The following is a 19398-nucleotide window of genomic DNA, read 5'->3' on the forward strand; positions in this document are numbered from 1 at the left end:
CAGTGCGCTCTCTCAGCATGGCAGGTATGTGTCATTTCCTCATGCTGGGGAGACCCAGGCTTGCAGTGTCCCTCGCCCCATGACTGGTTTAGTCTGACTGAAAAGGGCTGAAGCCCACGGCAGCATTCTTGTAAGGATTTATTACTGGGGTGAATTTATCACCTGTGGGAGGCTCTCTGTGTTTTCACTGAGAGATGTTTGGGAAAAGCAGGGGCCTTGGACAGTCTGTTTCATCCAGTTCTCTGCCACCCCAACCCCCAAGCCCACCCCTACCCCAGACCCCAGCTCCACTGTCCCCAGCACTGCTCTGCTTTCCTACCTTCCTGGGACCCTTTGGTCTTTCCAGAAGCCCCTTGGCAGCAGCCTGGGGAGGTTAGTGGGATGATGCCGAGCCCTGTGACTGGCCTGGGGGACCCAGCCTCACAAGTCTATCACTGGCCCCCCTGGGCAGTGCTTCTCTATCACACCCGCGATGAGAGAGTCAGCACGCAGGCAAAGAGCCGTTCCCATGTGAAATTTAAAACCACTGGGTGAAAGGAGTTTCACTAAGTGCTGGCATTGTCAAAACTGCTCTGTCAGCATTGTCTCACTTCTTTGTAACAAGGGGCACCCACGATGCACACTTGGCCAGGGTCGGCTTGGAATTCTCGTGATATCGGCTCCTGAGTCAGTTTTTCCAAGGATAGCAGCCACTCCTGCTTCCCTCATGGTGGAAAATAAGAAACAATACAGGTATCCCACTGGACCTGAGAAAATCTCCCTATTGGGATAGGGGCTAGGAAAAGGGCCAGCTCATTCTATCCGCCCGTGGTATTTCTGTGGTCTTGGACTCAGTTGTGAATGAGTGGGAAAGAGCTTACTGGGAGTATCTATCTAGGGAGGATCTGAAGATCGTTTCTTGTGAGACTATTTGAAGGACTTGAAGAAGTTTGACTGGAGAGAACCTGGAGGAGCAGGTGAGTTGTTCTCTCATATTAAACGGTCGTTAGGTGGAAGTGAGATGTGTTCTGTTATGTGTATGTCCAGAAGGCAGACCTGGGAAGTTACGTGTATCTGGCTCGAATATAAAGGAAGGCTTTCTTATCATTAGAGCTCTGAGCAATGGAACAATCTGCTGAAATTTTGACCTAGTGAGTTCCTTATTGCTAAAGAATTTAAGCAACAGGCAGACAAGAGGGAACTCCTGCACTGGGCTACAGTTTGGACTGCATCATCTCTGACAGCTCTTCCTACTCTGAGCCTTTGCAGGTGTCTGATTCAGATCTAGCCCTGCCCTCTCTTCCAACTCCACGATGCTCCCACAGCCTAGCTCCATGTTTCTCATCACAGGCCTTCTCTCCTGAGCAAGACAGTGGCACACGGTCTGGCCTGTGCCTGTGCTTTGGGTGGGCTGTGTGACAGCTCCTGGCAGAAGCCCCAGAAACGTCTGCCATGTGCTGAACTGGTACAGTCACTAAACGTTTCCGTTGCATGTTTTTGTGAATTCTTACTGGTCATCTCACCCACCCCTAGTCCTGTGGGTCAAGATTACTCTGCCTCGTGCTGCAGATGAGGAAGTAAGGAAATACCCAGGCCACTGCAGAGCTAAGATTAGACCCAGAGCCTGCCCTCCTTTTCCCGACACCGTTCATGGAGAGCCAGTGTGCCAGTCCCTGCACTGTCCATGCAGCCTATGTGCAGCCTCGAGTTAAATCATGGCAGCTCTGAGACAGCTGCATTATTGTACCACTTTACAGAGAAGGAAATCCAAGGCTCAGAAAAGCCGGAACTGTATCTGGGACACAGCTTCTCAGGGAAAGAGCTATGCTGCCAGCTGTTCCAGCAGGAGCCACAAGGGCCAGCCATGGGCATGCAAGGAAGGGGCCCGCAAGCAGCTGCAAACACGTACCGCAGGGGACTAGCCAGGGCCATTCAGTCCCGTACTCTGGGATGAATGATGGCCTATCCACATATTTCAGGTCCTGTGCTAAATGCAACTGAGGATAAAACTATATAAAATACTTTTCCCGGTTTATGAGAAACCTGTAGTACAAAAGAGTGAGCCTAGCATGTTTACAACAACTAAGTTGCGCCTAATAGGGAGCAAGAACTCATCTGTTGAAAGACAGGAAGGAAAGCTTCATGACAGAGATGGAACTGGAAGTAGGCTTTGCAAAAAGGGAGCGTTAGATAGGCAGACATACAAGGGCACGGAGACGGGAGACATTGCATTCAATGGCACGGGGACCAAACAGAATTGAGCCCATGAATTCTTCAGTTATTGTTAAGCAAGTATGATTGGCCCTCCCATTTTCTGTTCATGGATGGGCCCAGTCTCAAAATGAACTTTCCGGCCCAACCTTCTCATCCTCTGACTTTATGAATAGACTCACCACAGTCCCAGGGACTGGAGAAGATTGTAGATGATGTGAGCTTCTCTTCCAATTGGCTACCAATTCCTGTGGATTCTAGAAATCTCCTTTTATCTACCCCTATTGTCGCCTCCATCCTGGGTAGGACTCTAATTCTTGCCTAGATCAGTGTGTCAGTGGGCCAAACTGCTGCCCCAGGTCTTCCCTTGCAGGTCAGTCCTATGCATAGCTTTTGGGTAGGGTCACCTTCATAGACCCTGGCACTTGGACTGAACAAGCCTTCACTTTCCTGCTATCTTGCCCACATTCATTCTAAGTTCATTCATTCATTTTTCCCCCTCATCTCCTTTATCTACAAACTTATCCATGCTTGAAGACCCAGCTCGGAGGCTGCCCTTCCTGATCAGGTGAAGTTAATGCCTTCTCTTTGGTTGTTCACTAGGTATAATGTGATTTGTGCCACTTAGCACACGTCACTGTGTGAAATTAATCTGTGGACACGTCTGTCTGTCTGTCTTGGTTTTAAGTTCCTGCACCACGCTTGGCTTCCGTTGTATCTTCTTCTGCCCACCCTCTTGGTGGGGACTCAGTGGTGTCTGCTGTAAGCACAGCCCTGCAGTCAGCCCCAGGCTGGAGCAGGCAGAGGAGACCCTGGAAAAGCAGCTGCCCACCTAACTTAATTTTGGTGCAAGGCAGCAGGTGATATCTATGGGAAAAGAAACAATTTAGCAAGAACAGGGAGCTTCCTGAGCCCTGGCTGCTTTCCTCCACAACGGGACAGAGTCCTGTATACTTCCTGTAGAGATGATGTGGTGTACTGGTTACAGAAATAAGATTTGCCTCTTCCTAGCTCTGTTACTTGGGAAGAGTTACTCTAACCTCTCAATACCTCAGTTTCCCCCCATGTAACATGGCAGGAGAATAACCTCTTTGCTTTGTTTCAAGACTAAGTTAGCATAGGTTTCCCCTACAGAAAGTAGAGTGTGCCTATGAAACCTTTTGTAAACTGAAATGTTGTAGAGCCAAAAAGCAGCTACTGTTAATTTATACGGAAAAAATGTTGAACATTTCCAATCCCCAAAAAACCCTACCAAATCATATCAATAACACATAAAGCCTAAAATAACATAAAATAACACCAACATGAAGTAAAAGCAGGGATGATATGATAAATACACAGCCTGCACACCGACTCTGTAACAAAAGCTGGACACTATTTTTGCTTTTTGCCATTTTTCTGAAAAGCGAACATCCTCTGTGGATTTCTTTCAGGTTGATGAAAACAGGTATGAATGTAGGTCTTTTATAAAAGCAAAGTGGCATAAACACAAACTTTCAAAAATTGGAGGATACTTGTATTTGTAACTGACACCTTAAAAATACTCGATGTATGTCTATTACTTTGAAGTTATTACTGCTAATAACCTTTCCCCAAGCTACTCACCTAAAAGGGAAGAGGCACACATCTGAAGAGAGGCCCTTAGCGATGGGACTTTTGGGGCCGGTGGTTGGAAAATTTGCTTCCTGTCTAAGGCCGCAGGAGGACCGCCAGAGGGTTCAAATGTGAGGCTAGGTAATGAGAGACTGCAGACTTGCTAGTCCTGAGAGAAGGGTTTCAAACAGCACCAGTCATGCCTGATGATTTTTGCAGTTTCCCATTGACATTGCCCAGAAACATGAGCCCTCTGGCTGTCAGTCCTGGCAACGTTGCCTCACCTCTTCTTTACTCTGTCAAGTTCCAGATGTTTCAAGGGAACTTCTCAGTTTCTCTTTCAAATAGGACAATGACCCACCTGATAATCTACTTCCTTCCTGTCATCAGCAGGAAATGTGAAACCCAGAGAGACAAATTATGGCTAGGAACTTGAGTCTTCTTTAGGGTGACACAAGCCACATTCTAGAACATCTCAGGGGACTCATCACATCCCTGATCCTAGCATTAGTTCAATCTCCCTGAGGACAGACATCCCCTTAGCATCTCCTGCCTCCTCAATCTCATCATCTGCTATGATCTGAATGTGTCTCCTCCACAAATACACGCGTTGAAACCTACCCCCCAACATAATGGTATTAGGAGGTGGGGCCTTTGGGAGGTGATGAGGTCATGGGGGTGGGGCCCTCATCAATGGGATCAGTCCCCTGATAAAAGAGACCCTGGAAAGCCCTCTCTCCCCTTCCACCATGTGAGGATACAATGAGAAATGTGTCACCTGGAAGGGGGCCCTCACCTGACCATGCTGGTGATCTCTGATTTCCCGTCTCAACTGTAAAATAAATGTCTGTTGTTTATAAGCCACCCAGTCTGTGGCATTTTGTTTCAACAGCCCAACTAGATTAAGACATCATCCCAGGTGTTCCGCTAGTGGAGGTCGCCTTCCTTCAGGGCAGACCATCTACTTCATTCAAGGCTTTGCACTAATTCCCATCTGTCCTCCTTGTCAGCTCCATAAGTTTTACGGTAACCTAGTTTGTTTCATGTACAAACAGCACATTCTCTCCAGGCAACCTCTGGCTTCTAGTTTGGTGCACCCAGGGTCTTATGGTGGTAGGCTGGCCTTTCTCTAGTTCAGTTTAGGAAGTCTTTCAGCTGGCCTGATCACGGTCTGACAGAAATCCTGTGGAGTCCATTCTGGGCCAAGATCAGAGCAGGATCTGGCAATGGAGGAGGCCTCCAGCCTCCTGCATTCCTCTCTCACTGCCTAAACTCCTGTTCTTGGGGAGGCAGTTTCTGCAAAGGGTTCCAGTGCAAGGTCAGCTTTGCAATACACAAAGAAGATATAGGCTTATGCCCTGGCCTATATCCCCGAGGCAGGCAGGAAGTCCTGTCTGAAACTTCTGAGCACACAGAACAGAGGCTAGAAGAGGACCCTGCCAGCTCAGGGGCTCCAGCTCACATTAGTCAGGAGGTGTTAGTGTGTGTGTGTGGGAGGGGGGGTCTGTGTGTGCAGAGAGCAGTGGGTGATGCTGGGTGGGACAGAGTGGGGCAGTGCAGAGGGAGTGGTGGGCAGCAGCCTGAGGAACAGCATGGGAGTGGAGAGGAGAGAAGGGGAGGCTGTACTCTGGCTTACCTGGTACTGAATCTTCAATTTGAGGAGGTAGAATGTCCTTCAAAACAGGGTCTTTCTAGAGAGATCTGGGCCTCTTTCATTTTTGGAGGCTCTCTGGATTAAAAGAAGAAGAAATATCAAAACAGGGCAACAAATATGTATTTTAAATGTGTTACTTTCACCAATTAAAAGCTTAAAACACATGCACACACACACACACACAGACTTTGTGAGTGGACTCACTTAGAAATAATGTCAAGGGCCCTTGTACTGTGAAACCCGAGGCGGGTGGCCCTTTGGCTTTGGAGTGTTAAAGGATAAAATTTAACTGAGTAAATTCGAAGTTCTAATTGGCTTTATTAAGCAATTCATGAATCGGGCAGCATCTCATCCAGCAGCTGGAAGGGTGCTCTGAGGGGCTGTACAAAATGGAATGTTTTTATAGGAAGAAGGGAGGGGCAAGGGCACTGTTAACAAAAGAAAAGAAAGGATTACTTGGGGGCAAGGGCATCTTTTTTAGTGAACAGAAGAGAAAGGGCTTTTATCAATTCGGATGGTGGATGGAGAGGGCCCAGGCCACATATGACTTCAGTGGAATTGACCAGAAAATTCCAGACTGGTTGATTAAGATTATGTTTCTGGGAGAGGTTGAAACTGCAGTTAGATCAGGTATTAAATAAATCTATGTTTGTTTTTTAGCACAAGCAATGTCACTTTGGGCCTGTGGTTTTCTCTTTAAGGATGCTCATGTTGAGTTGTTTCTGAGGGATATGAGGGAGGAGAACAGCCCTTTTCCCAAACTACTGCTCTCTCTGCTGCCCTTCCACTGATAAAGACTCTCTCCTTGACCAAACTTTAGGTAGGCTCCCCTGAGCCCTCTTCTCAACCAGGCCTCATCCTTGGCCTGCTGTCTTTGGTCCAAAAGGCTCAGTTCAGTAAGAATACCCTCACCTTGGATACCTAACCACGTTTCTTTAGTGGTTTCCATCCTTTGATTCCCTCACCTTGCCCATTGGCTAGAAACCCCCAGCTGTCCCTGGTGTATCTGGAAGTGAGTTCAAGCTCTCTCCCCTATTCATCTTGAATAAAGTTTTCCTTTCCCGTTTAACTCCATCCCATATTATTTTTCTTTGTTCCTATGTGTGCACACACACAAACTCTTAACACAGCATGCTTAACAGTCCCCCTGGTTCTACTGGGTTGTCTCATTATCTCTTCTGTGCTCAGAAAAGCTTCCGGGAAAAGATATCCAAGTCTGGGGAGAAGAAAGCCATCTGTCACACCTGGCCATGGGACCCCCCTGTCAGGGGAGAGCTGATCACTCTCACTGGGGCCTGAAGATGACTGCAGGGCCATGCTCTGCTCAATAGTAGTAGGTCAGCTCTGTGCCCTGGAGACTCCAGAAAGATCCACTACTGCCTTGGCCTGGGAGGGCGGAGGAGGGATGGCTGCAGGGCGAGAGTGGGAAGGGCACCCAGGAGTGTCTCCCTTCCAGGCTCTTCTCTGCCCCCATATTTTGAAAAAGGCCGTTTTAACCTCGGTTCCTGCAAAAGCTTTCTCTGTCATTAGAGGCGTTTCTTGGCATATCTATTTTGGAGCTGCAGCTGGTTGCTTCTCAGAATAAATAGAGCCATGATATTGGGATAAAAGAAGAAAGGGATATCATCTCCCCTTTATGCCCTCTCTCTTCCCAATGTTTTCCAACCTCCATTTCCCGCTTCTTAAAGGCCTTGCCCTAAGACTCTTTCTACCTCACTCTCTGCCCTGTAGCTCTTCTTCTACCATCTTATAATCACAGGCTCCCCTTCCAGTCATGTATGGGCCCTGCTGTGGGCAGGCCCTTGCTAGGCTTGGGGGCTCCAGGTGGCTGCAAAGAACTCAATGTCAAGTGACACAAGAGTTTATATATTCAAGACTTAAACTAAAGAATATTAGAGCTGGTCTGCCCTTATGCTTAGATAAAGCAACTGAGATCTCAAGGGCTCAGAGATCCTGGGGGTTAAGGTAGGAGTTATAACACTTTGACTGGGCAGTTTTCCTCATACCTTTTTATGTCATTATCAGAATGGCCGGGTTGTACTCAAATCATTGAAATGGAAGCTTGACGCTGCAGAGACAGGAAGAGAAATCCGACTATTGTTTTGGACACAGCGGTATATGGGGTGGCCAGTGTATTTATGGACGGAAATGGCTTCCTTGAGAGATCAAGAAAATCTGGGATACTTTCTGGTTACCTGGAAGTTGGAGGGTCTAGTCAGTAAGGAGAGAATGAAGACTCATGAATGTGGCCACATTCAAGACCAGATTACTAATCATCTCTTGTTGTATCTCCTACTCAAAGTCTGACAGTGCGTCCGTGATTGTGCAAGCCTCTTACCTTTGTCTGGTCTGCCTGGAGCCCCACTTCACTGACTTCACCCTTTCTCCTCTCCTGCCTCTTTCCTGTGCCTGCTGCATTTTCCCCTTTGTGAGCTCTGCCCAGCTCCACTCACTACCAGTCCTACATCCACCGCCTGCTCGGCAGCTTCACCCACATTGGGTTACAGAGGCAGAAGGTAAGGAGGTGGTATTTTCTAGAAATTGTGCACGTTTTCTCAAAATCTTCTTCCTACCCAGGGCCATGATGGTCAGCCTCACTTCAGTTGCTCTGTGGTCTGGCCTTGCAGCCTGGGCATCATAACAGCCGGTCTTCTCCATTACCTAAAGTAGCTCTGAGAGAAGGGGCCAAGGCCCCTGAGCAGGCTTTCTCTTTTGCTTTTGTTTTATTTTTAAAGATTAAACTGTGGTTAGGCTCTCAAATTAGTCTTTAGAAACCTCAGTGGACAGCCCAGTAGCAGAGCTGTTGCTGCGGCAGTGGGTAAGGGCTGCCGAGCTGTGCAAGAGCCATACTCTGAACACCTCCAGGGGCCGAGAGAGTTGTAGATGTGAATGTCAAGGTCAGACACTGGAGTTAGGCCTGGCTCTTCCTTGTGCCGAGAAAGAGGGCTGGGGATCGGGAATGCGAGTTTTGAATTCAGATGAACTTGGGGTTGTGTCTCAGCTCCACCATTTCTAAGCCCTGTGACCTTGGGCTAGTTATTTAAGTGTCTCTGAAATTTCATTTCCTCATCTGTCCTATAGGGATATCATCAGTATCCGGTTTAAAGAATAATCCATTCTTTAATTCAAGGCATAATCTATTGAGTGTTTCCTCCTTGCCAAGCGCTGGTCCTGGCACCAGCCTACAGTAGTGGGAAGGACTGATATGGCCCCTGTCCTTGTGATACTCATGTGTTTTAATGAGGGAACAGTGTGTCGTATGGATAAATAAGAAGGTGTGTGTGTGTGTATTAAGTAATATATAAAACATTCTTTAATACTTAATATCATGCTGATGCACAAAAATGTGCTAGATAAATGGTAGTTGTTATTATATTCAACACTAAAAATATGGTATAAATGGTCAGGCGGAGAACCAAAAGAGGTGTTTGTACTCCACAAAATATTTAGCTTCTTCAGATTTGTAGCTCTCTTTTGATTAAGGAGACTCTATTAGTCAAGGTTTCCCAGAGTAACAGACCCAGCAGAATGTGTGTGCATGTGTGTGAGGAAGCTGTCCCCGCCACCTAAGGAATAACCCAGCCGTGAGTCCTGGGCGAGTGGCTAGGGGAGGAGCAGCCAGGAGAGAGCTGCTCCTTCCTTACCGTGTTCCGTACTAACATTTAAAAAAGAGATTTCACATTCAAAATCTCATGAAAAACTAGAAGCAGTTGTATGGGATTCAAGTCAGGGTGTCTTTTCTTTTCCTTCACATCGACACTCAGACATGGGCCTTGGGATGGAAACCTCTGGAACCACAGAATCATGAAAAGCATGCCTCTTGACTTCTGAGGCACAGTGAAGGAACTGGGGGCGTCTAGACAGGAGAAGAGATGCCTCTAGGGGAGACCAAGAGCGGCTTTTAAATAGCTGAAGGGATGCCATGTCGAAGTGGGATGGAACCAGCTCTGAAATATATATGCGGCCCAGAGGGCAGAAGTCCACCCAGGGCCCAACAGCCCTGAGAAGGCTGGTCCGTGGTGAGCGTAGTGCAGACTTCTACGGCAGTGACAGTGCCGTAGAGGTAGAGAGGCCTGGTGCATAAGGCAAGAAGGCCCCACAGCCTAGGAGCAGCGGGGCTAGAGAGAGGGCTCAGTTATTAGACTGGTGTGGAGATTGGATCAGGGGTTCCAAACCTTTTTTGTGTGTGGTGCACATAGACAACGAAGATATAGGTAGACTGCAGTGGGTTTGAACCCCCCAAAGGGGCTGTACACAGACCCAGAGGTTCAGGCTGTGACAGGCCTGTTCAAGAGGACCCAGGATTTGTTTCCAGCAGGAATGGTAAGACACGCCGACTTGGGGACACTGTTATGAAGGAAGCAGATTATACTCACAGGTCCCTAGAAATGGGTGGCATGCGACACCAAGCAGGGCCACATGGGGAAACACCAGGGTCACTCAGGAAACAGTGGAGTGAGGGGGAAATGTGGGTAAGAGTCTTTAATGTGCATTTTTGGAGGAGGAACGGGCGAGGGAGGGTAAAAAGGCTAGTTTAGATAATTTCAGTGGGTCTTAGGGCACAGTGTCTGTCCCTACTGGTCTGGTATCGAGTGGCCCTGGTGTGATCAAGACAGAAGAATAGTGGCCTAGGGGTGAGAGCTGATGAAGGAGGTGAGCTCTGGATTGGCTGATTTGCATATGAAGGCACCCTCTCAGGAAATGGCCAGCACAGGAAGAAAGTCAGTTCCTCTAAAGTTAGGAAGGTCCCAGAGGTCAAAGCACCAAATACAGAAACTAGAAAACATGGTTATTCCAAGGTCTTGCCCACACGTCTGAGGATTAGGGAGATCCTCTTCTCCACTTGCATCAGGAGGAGGGCTCAGTATAGGATGTCCATGTGTCTTCCGGCCCTGAGGTGCTATAATCACATAGCACATCTGAGCTGGAAGCAACCCAAGTATCCAACCTTACTCCCTCTTTGTACAGAGGGGACTCTGTGCCCAGAGAGGTGAACCAACTTGGACAAAGGTTCAGAGGTAGTTGCAGAGCAGGGCCTGGAACTCAGTGCTCTTTGGGCCATTTCGTGCCATTAGGATAGACTGGAAGGAGCAGGTGTGGGGTCTTCATCCATGAGAGCCATGATGAGATAACATGGCCTAGGAGATGCCTCCACCTGCAGTCTCTGGGGTTCCTGGGCAGTAGAAAGACAGAATTGGGGGAGGCAGAAGTGCAGCCCCCACTAGACCAGCTCACCTGACTCCCCCTCCTCTGCCTTGGACACACAAGGAAGGCTTAGAACCCGAGTCTTAGAGCTGGATGCAGTGTGGGACGAGGAGGCCTCACACAGGCTCCAGCTTTGTTTGCCCTGTGCCAAGCGTCCGACTTGGGCAGCTTATTTACCCCTGTGGTATCAGCCTTCCGACAGTGACCCAGTCATCCCCAACCTGCTGTATGTCATCCTTTCTTTTTCCCACCTGCTCATTAACAGTCTCCCCCTGAGGAGCATTCAGGTTTTGGAAACTCCCAGGCTGGGTGATTGCAGAGACCTCTTCCGATGCCAAACCTGACAATGTTCTGATCATCTGGGCTGGTCCATGATCATCATTAGCACCACACCACAGAGCTGAGGGGAGGGACCAGAGAGCTGAAATGACTTCTTAAGGTCACAGCTACTAGGTAGGGGAGGGGTGGGAATCAGAACCCAGATCTTCTGCCTGTGACAGTCTGCTCAGGCTACCATAACGAGATACCACAGACAGGGTGGCTTAAACAGCAGACATTTATTTCTCACGGTTCTTGAGGCTGGAGTCCAAGAATAAGGTGTCAGCAGGGTTGGTTTCTTCTGAGACTTCTTTTTGCTTGCACTCAGCTACTTTCTCACTGTGTCCTTACATAGTCTTTCTTCTGCGTGCAGCTGGTATCTGTGAATCCAAATTTTCCCTTCTTTAAGGACACCAGTCAGATTGGATCAGGACCCACCCTAATGGCCTCATTTTATCTTGATCACAACTTTACAGGCCCCCGTCTCCCAATGCAATCATCTCTGAGGTCCTGAGAGTCAGGGCTTCAACATAGGAAGCCCATGACCCTGCCTCCTGGGCTATGTTCTTCCCTCTGCTCTGCACGCCTCTCCCGTGGCGGCCTCTTCTCCCTTCCCCAGTTATTCACTTAGTCTTGCTCGCCACTGTTGTAAGGGCACCATGTCCATCCATGTCTGGTTCAGTATTCTGCCCATATGACCTGTTTGTTCCCAGAAGGGCCGTGGGCCACAGCAGTAAGCAGGGAAGCCTGTGTTCTGGGTTCTTTATTCCCCTCACCTGGCACATAGCCCTGTGCAATTAGGCACTTGACAAATGATGGCAATGTGATGGCGATGTTGACAGCCCAGAATAGAACCCACGAGTGGGAGGTTAGTCTGCTCAAACAGTCCTGTGGGGACAAAGGGGGATGTGGTTGCCACCTCAGCTCAAGGCTGAGCAGGGACCAGAATTTAGACTGAGCATCCAACAGGAGCCACAGCTGTGACTGCAAGGCCATAGGAGAATGTCCAGGGATGTGTGAGCTTCAGAGCTCACAAGCAGCTCTAAAATCCTAAAGAGTCTACGTCTAGACCCAGGCAGCTGAGAGCTGTAGGACAGGCTCTGGCCATGCAAGTCTGGGCAGGCCCTGGGGCTTGACCACCCTCCCAGTGCCCCTGCTGGAGCCTGAGTGGCCTCTGAAGGAGTCTGGGAATTATCACTGGGGTCGGCATAGCTCTTCCAAACTAATTACTATGGGCTTCTTGAGGTTAGCATTAAAATGTGTTTGAGCAGCAGGTGGTCCTGGTATGGAATGATCTGTGCCTTTCTGAGCCAGTGTCCCCTCACCTGTAAAGGGACCAACAGCACCTCCAGAGTGAGGAGGAAGGAGAAAGGGCAAGTGTTTTGTGAACTGTCACTTGTTACTGCATGTGTGACGGGAGAGCGTTTCTACTTTGGGTCAACATTAAAATGTAGGCTCCCTTTCTGGGTAGGCGAGCACATTGGCTCAGGCTGGCAGAAGCCTCTCCTGAGATGGCAGTCTCAGTGGGCAGGGTGAGGTAAAGACCAGGGAGATGCTGGATGCAGGTGTGGAAGGTTCTAGAAGACAGAGTCCTCCTTTTCTGTTTGACTCTATTCTTGGCTGGCATCAACCATGCAGCCAGTCACAGGGATCCGCTGGACTCGAGCACCCACCAGGGGATTCTTTGGGTGTGATGGGCCTCCTCACAAGGACTTGGGTCCTTTAGTTCTGAGTTACACCCCATCAAAGGGTCCTTCTCTGTTCCCCACAATTGAGATTTCTACTTTGACCTCAGTTTCCTGATCTGTAAAACAGAGGAGCTAAAAATAGATTACTTATAAGTCCCTTCAGCTCTGGTTCTCACCTCCAGTGAGTTTATCATCTTGGTTATGTTTTTCCCCCACATCTTTCTTTTTGTTTTCTTCCTAACTACTTCCCCATCCCTCACTTTTTTTTTCCTCAGAGCCCTCATTTCTCCCTCAAGGACCCAGGGTCTCTCCTTGAGACTAACGATTTTAGCTCCCAGAATTTTAGATCAAAGAGGGCACTTTTGGAAGCATCTAATCTGGGCCAGCATCTTTAATCTGGATACAAGGCCACTGACAAGTGTTTTGAGGGTTCTGCAAACATTAAAGCGTTTTCAGCAAAACAATGAAGAATTAAACCACCCCAGGAACCAGGCTATCACTTTTAACAGTTTGAAATATTCATACTCAAGACTTTGTTGGAACCTGTTCCTCTTAGTTAATCCCCTCACTTTTAGATGAAAAAAATGAGATCCAGACAGGTGAGGTGACTTTACCAAGTTATCTAAGTATCTTTCTGGAACTGAAGTTGAATGTGATTCGAAAGAAATTAAATTCAAAAAATTGTGTATGTGTACATGAGGTAACCAGAGAAATCTCAGTCCACAGAAAGAGAGAAGTAATAGAATGAGGTTCCTCTGGGGGCTCTTGAACACCTGGATATGGAGCTAACCCCCACACTGCCTTCTCATCCATTCTGCCTGCTCCCAAGGCGTAGGGAGGGCCCACCAGCACACGGGTCCCTTAGCCTCTCCTCTGTCACAGGGCACTTTCTGGATTCTGCTATGTTCTCTCTCCCTCCTGCCTGGTGTCTGTGGTGAAGTTGTAGAGAAATGGGTTGGTGTTCATTTTTTTAGACTTCCTGTGTGCTTCAGAAACCTCAATGAAAGAAGAGCTATATGAAAGGAAGCAAGGGCCAAGGACCATTATGTCAAACATAGACTTATATCTGACACGAGGGGAGCTGGAGTCATGATTTTTATAGAACTGAAGCCCAAGATTCTGATACCTCCCTCTTCCCTACCTGGCTGCCTGGTGCGTGGGGCCAAGGGTGGGTGGTGGGGCCCTGGTTGCTCTCACACTTGGGTCAAATGTATCTATAGAGGTAGCCAAAGTGATTCTTGAGAAGTGTTTGTCACTGAAACCAAACTCGTTATAAGGAAAACTGAATTACCTCCCCAGTACAACTGTTTCACTATCCGGTGCCTCCTTTTCTGCATGCAAATGAGTTCTAACCATGGGAGTATATTTGTGTAGCAAATGTGCATATAATCTTTGGAGTTTTTATATTACTTTAATTGCATATGCCTAAGTAGTCTCCTTAACTGTTACCTTTAGGACAGACAAATTAATTTGAGGGAAGTTCTGCACGTGAGTGAGAAAGACAGAATTATGGGTGAACACCACGCTTTTTCTTTCTCTTTTCTTTCTCCCTTCTTCTCTCCTTTCTTCCTTCCTCCCTTCCTTCTTTCTTTCTTTCTTTCTTTCTTTCTTTCTTTCTTTCTTTCTTTCTTTCTTTCTTTCTTTCTTTCTTTCTTTCTTTCTTTTCTTTCTCTCTTTCTCTCTCTCTCTCTCTCTCTCTCTCTCTCTCTCTCTCTCTCTCTCTCTCTCTTTCTTTTTCTTTCTCTCTTTCTTTTCATGGCACATTGCTGAGCTCTCTCCTGTTGAACTCCCAGTCTCAGGGCCTCCTCCTCAAACTGTGACCCACAGGAGACCTTAAGAGTCAGTTCCTTCCCAGCCCAGCCCGGCCACTTGTCTCTGAGTTTGTATGCTTGACTTTGAGTCTGTGAGACCTTTCTCTTCTACAATTCTTTTAAAAGGATATCTAATTTTGCTACCTTTCAAGCTCAGAAAATTTTAGGTTGGGTTTTCCCTTTGCGTTTTATTTTGTTTTTCAAACCAGGGAAGAAAAAAATCCTAGCATATTTTGAATAGTGGTTGGGAAGATTGTGAAAGAAAAGCTAGGAACTAGGGAATTTCTTGCCGCCACATTCAGGGTTTCTTTACCTCGGAACTACCATGACTGGTGTTTTAAATGACCAGGATTCCCCCAAATTTTCTGATTTTCTGAGCTCTGAATAACTGAAACCACCTGTTTCTTCTCTTTCTGTCCATTTCCCCATAATGGGCTTGAATAACAAGAAATTAAAACAGAAACCACTAATGTGCTCTAGTATAACAGATGTGGAGACACCCAGGAAGGTCCTGCATTTAAGAATCTTACCTAACTCAACTGAGACCTATCTCTGCGCCCAGTGTTTGTCGAACAACATCCTAGGGTGGGAGGTCTTGGGTCCAGCCTAAAGTCCTCGCATCTCAATCTCTCTGAAATGCAGTGCTCTCTAGGGAGATAAGGGCCAAACCAGCTGTTCTCCACCCTCCCCGGGGAAGCGTCAGAATCACCTGGGATGTTATTTAAAAATACAGATGGCTGGGCCCCAGCCCCAGAGGTCTCCATTCATTAGGGCAGGACTAAGTCTTGGGATATGTACATACATATGTACATATTGTTAAAGAAAAATGATTCAGTCGCTTCATTCATGGGGCTACTATAATGGCGTTTTACAATAGGGGAAAGAAATTGAAACAAAATTGAAGGAAAATGAAAAAAGAAAAAGGTGGAGGAAAGTTGGGGCTTACAGCCAAGGAGCAGGGTGAGGGTAGATGGAAAATTACTGAGAGGGTAAGGAAATTCTTTTCTAAATTAACCTAAACTATTCTGGCTGAAGGCATGCCAAAGTGATCAGGTATTACCCAGGGGATGGGGCGGGGGGCAGTGAGAAATTTGAATAGATATCAAGAGTAATCAGTTATAGAAGTTGGAGAATTCTGGCTAAACCCACTGAGCAGGATTTTTGTTAAAGCGGGACTCTACAAGGACAGAGGCGGAAGCTGAGGTTCGCGCCTATTCAGAGAGCTCAGAGGGAACTAACTGAAATTTGGTCCAGGAGAGAATCTTTGTCAGTATCTGTGCTGACTTATGTGCATACGGCCAGAGTGAAGACGCAACAGGACCAAACGCTGTTCCACGTGATGTTTCAGGTCCAGCAGTTGACTCTTCTTTCCCTGAGAATCCAGAGCCCCGACGACGTTCCCCTGGGGGTGTCTGTGGGCAGAGGCCTCCTTCAGGGGCAGTCTCAGACTCTAGATTATTACAGGGTGTGGCAGTTGAGACCACACCTGGCGCCCCTCGGACTCCGATTGAACCACGGGTTGCTTTTCTATTTGCTGTGTGACTTTCGGGAAATCTCTCTGTGCAGCCTCAGTTGCCTCATCTGAAACAGATGATAACAGCACCTAAACGGGCACGCCGTGCATGTGAAGTGCTGGCCCAGGGTCAGTATAAAGAAATACTCTGTGTTAACTGCTGTTATCTCTCAGAAGTGCAGGGGTGGAGGAAGAAGGGGGACTTGTGCTCGGGGTCTCGGAGATGGAGAGGAAATCAGGTCACAGTGGGGCAAAAACTCCCCTTAGGAACTGCTGGTCGTTCTGGTCTCTTTGAGGAAGGCCTAGAATTGCAGATGACTTTCTGTATCCCAGGGTTCTCTGTGTCCAAGGGGGATCCAAAGGGAAATGACAGAAAGAAGGCAGAAATAAATATGTATTTAACCAGTGTAACAGTAAAAGAACTTAAGATTTTTAGCTGTGTGTAATTCGAAATGTAGAGGCATTTTTACGTAGTTACAATCAATATGTTAATGCTATTCTCTGTCATTTAACATTTTTATATAAATATTTCCATGTATTACCACTGCTCCTATTGCTATCATAGAGTTTATCATTTTTGATATTGCTTAGAATTCTTTCTGAGTATTTCGTTCTGATTTCACTATCTCACTATTTATTATAAATAGTATAGCTATGAACATCTCTGTGCAAATAGTCCATCCCTATCCCTTTAGATATCTGTATGGAAGGGCATTTCCTAAAGTTGGGTGACCAGGTCAATACATGTGAGTTATTTTATATTTAACTAACTTGCTCTTCAGAAAGTCAGCTCTGAACCAACAGGCCATTTTACCCATTTTATTCCAAGCTCATAAACGTAAGATTTTATTACTATTCTCTTATTATCTTGGCTTGTTTAATAGGCTTATACTGGTACCTCAAAGTTGTTTTCCTTAGCATTTTTAACTTCTGAGGATTTTTCCATCTATTTTTAATTTTCTCAAGTGTTTTCACACACAGGTGGCATCTTGTTTGCTTGATGGGGCATCTAAATTGCTGTTTCACTCAATTCTCATTAAAATGAAAGCTGATTGCTGCAGTATACAGATGAGGGATATCATCATATTTAATAGTTTTTGTATCTGTTTACATAAAGCAAATTTGTAGTGTATATTCCGGATTTGCAAAGAGTAGCAGATTGGGGATTGGCAGGTAGAGAAGCTTGTTTGAGCAGATGTTTAGTCATTTTCATGGCGATGATAGATGAGGGGACAACGCTGTTGTGTTAGACTCGGGCTTGTGCTTTCCGCTTATCAGATGTGTCATGAAAGATAATCAAATTCTGCATTGCCATTATTATTATACATATTAATATATCAAAAGGCTAGTATTCCTTTAAATGCCACATGGCTAGAAACTGATGAGTTTATGTGTCGGTTGCTATCTGGGCAGAATTCTGGGGGCCACATCAGGAAAGGAGGGTTCTGAGCTATTCTCTTTGGCACAGAAATAACTTTGATGTATGGAGACAGAGCTCCGAGTGGCAGACTCGCTGATGGGACACGGGCTGTAGGCTATGTTTGTTGGGTTTAGATGGGAAATCTGAGTCTTGTCTTACCTCTGCCACTTAACGGAGGTGGCCCTAGGCAAGTGGCTCAGTCGCTTTTCCTCGTCCTTCAGTTGGGAGTGGCATCTGCCTTGGGAGATATCAGCAAGATAGCAGGAGCGCCCACACACTAGAAAGGATGCAAACAGAGACCCTCTTTCCTCCTGTCTGTGGGTTGCACATTGTTTTAACCTTGTCTTGGATGAAGGCGTCAGGTACATCTTTTGCTTGGCAGCCCTAAAACCATTTGAAACCACCAGTCCTATCATCATTTCTCAGGATTCCCTTCTCCCTTTAGCTTTTGGAGTCTACATCATGTGATAAGGTCTCCAGGCTCCAAGGGCTTTGAATGTCCTCACCCTGGAGCATAGCCTCTCCAACCGCTGGGCCTTGGGCTGGCTGTGTGTACATGTGGTCAGCTCTATGCAGAGCCCTGGGGGAAATCATGGTTCTTATCTTAGGGATGTGCTGGTAACCCTAACACTGCATGAACTTTTTTGGCAGCCATATCATAGTGATTAGCAATGAGTTCACAGTTAGCTTACGCTCCATTTTTTAAAAAATCCATGTTGTTGCTAAACCATACCTTTCTCATCCCGGACTGGAGAAATTTTTGTTTTTAATCCACATGAAGAACTTCACCTTTATCCCATTTCACCAGTTGCATTTTGTTACCCTTGGTGTGTCTTGCCAGCCTGTGCAGATTCCGGGGTCATTGGTGGCCTATAATAGAAGTCATGTTCTCTCCCAGTCCTGTGCTCGACATAGTGCTTCTTATCTGATAACCATACACTCCTTAATGCCAAATTAAAAGATGAGAACGAGGGCCAGTTAAAACAGCAGTCCTTGGGTTAATAGAGACACTTGATCAGCAGCCATGGGGAAAACCCATTTGACCAATTACACACTTACAACCTTGTCATCTGGCCTCCTCATTAACCTCTCAAGAAAGCTGGGAAGAAGTCAGCTAACCACCCAACTGCAGCATTGATTTGTCATGGTACCAAAGTTCCCTGCTCAACAGCCAACTCTGTAATGTACCCAGATAGGGAAGTGAGATTCGCTGAGGTCGAAGGCTGGGAGAGAAGGAAAAGTCAGAGACTGTGACTCGCAGTGGAAAGGTTGGGAGAATTTAGTTTAGGGTAAGAGATGACAGAGTGTGGTTTTGAAAACTACGACTTTTAGGAGACTGGAAAGTTACAGAAGATCCTTGGAGAAGGTGCATATGTCTCTTCAGTCCTGTGCCCTGTGCACCTTGACTCTCGCTGTCCTGAAGTGCTGGGTGGTGATACTGCTGCTGGGACCAGGCGCGATCCGGGTCAGAGGCAGGCTTGCAGCGGTGACTCTGAAATTCGCTGTCCTCCCCTGGGGTCTTTCACCTCAGGCAGGGGTGCGCTGGAAGCAGCTCTCACAGGCCGGCGGCACCTGTTTCTTTCCAAGCTGCTTCCAGGGAGGTCGCACCGGTCGCGCACGTCAGCCATGATGGGAGCATTTACACCAGAGATGCTGGCAAATGCTACGAATCACGTCGTCTCTCCCCCAGGTTGCCAGTTGTGAAACACCACGGGTCGGGGCCTCGTCCAGACTGCGCCCGCTGCCTCCTGCTCGTGCCTGTGCTTCCACTTGTGGCCAGACTTATGTTTTTAAAATGAAAATCTGCTTTTCCACAGTGTGAAGTTCGATTCCTTAGCGTGTTGTCACGGTCTCGTCCCATTTCCCAGCGACTCCTTGCCACCCTCCTTGCCAGCTTTACGTCACTTCATGTGGTTTCCCCACCTCGCTCTGTCGCCGTTGCCTGAGTTTCCCAGGCCCCTACAAGTCCTTTTCCATGCTCCTCCGGCACCAAGCTTAGACCCTGT

General features: G+C 47.2%; 1 protein-coding gene across 5 annotated transcripts in view; it reads left to right on the forward strand.

The window, feature by feature from the left end:
* The window catches only part of PTK2B (protein tyrosine kinase 2 beta), a 105733-nt gene that overhangs the window by 32421 nt on the left and 53914 nt on the right, over nt 1-19398 (forward strand). Inside the window, exon 1 of one of the 5 annotated variants that reach the window (XM_036233638.1) lies at nt 3-24. The exons of 3 other annotated variants lie outside the window; for them this stretch is intronic. The gene's annotated coding sequence lies outside the window, so the exon portion shown is untranslated. Of the gene's footprint in view, nt 1-2; nt 25-268; nt 957-19398 lie in introns of those variants that run through there. One more of the 5 variants, XM_036233637.1, reaches the window with a different exon arrangement.

Source organism: Rousettus aegyptiacus, unplaced genomic scaffold, assembly GCF_014176215.1.
Source record: "Rousettus aegyptiacus isolate mRouAeg1 unplaced genomic scaffold, mRouAeg1.p scaffold_m13_p_16, whole genome shotgun sequence".
NCBI lineage: Eukaryota > Metazoa > Chordata > Mammalia > Chiroptera > Pteropodidae > Rousettus > Rousettus aegyptiacus.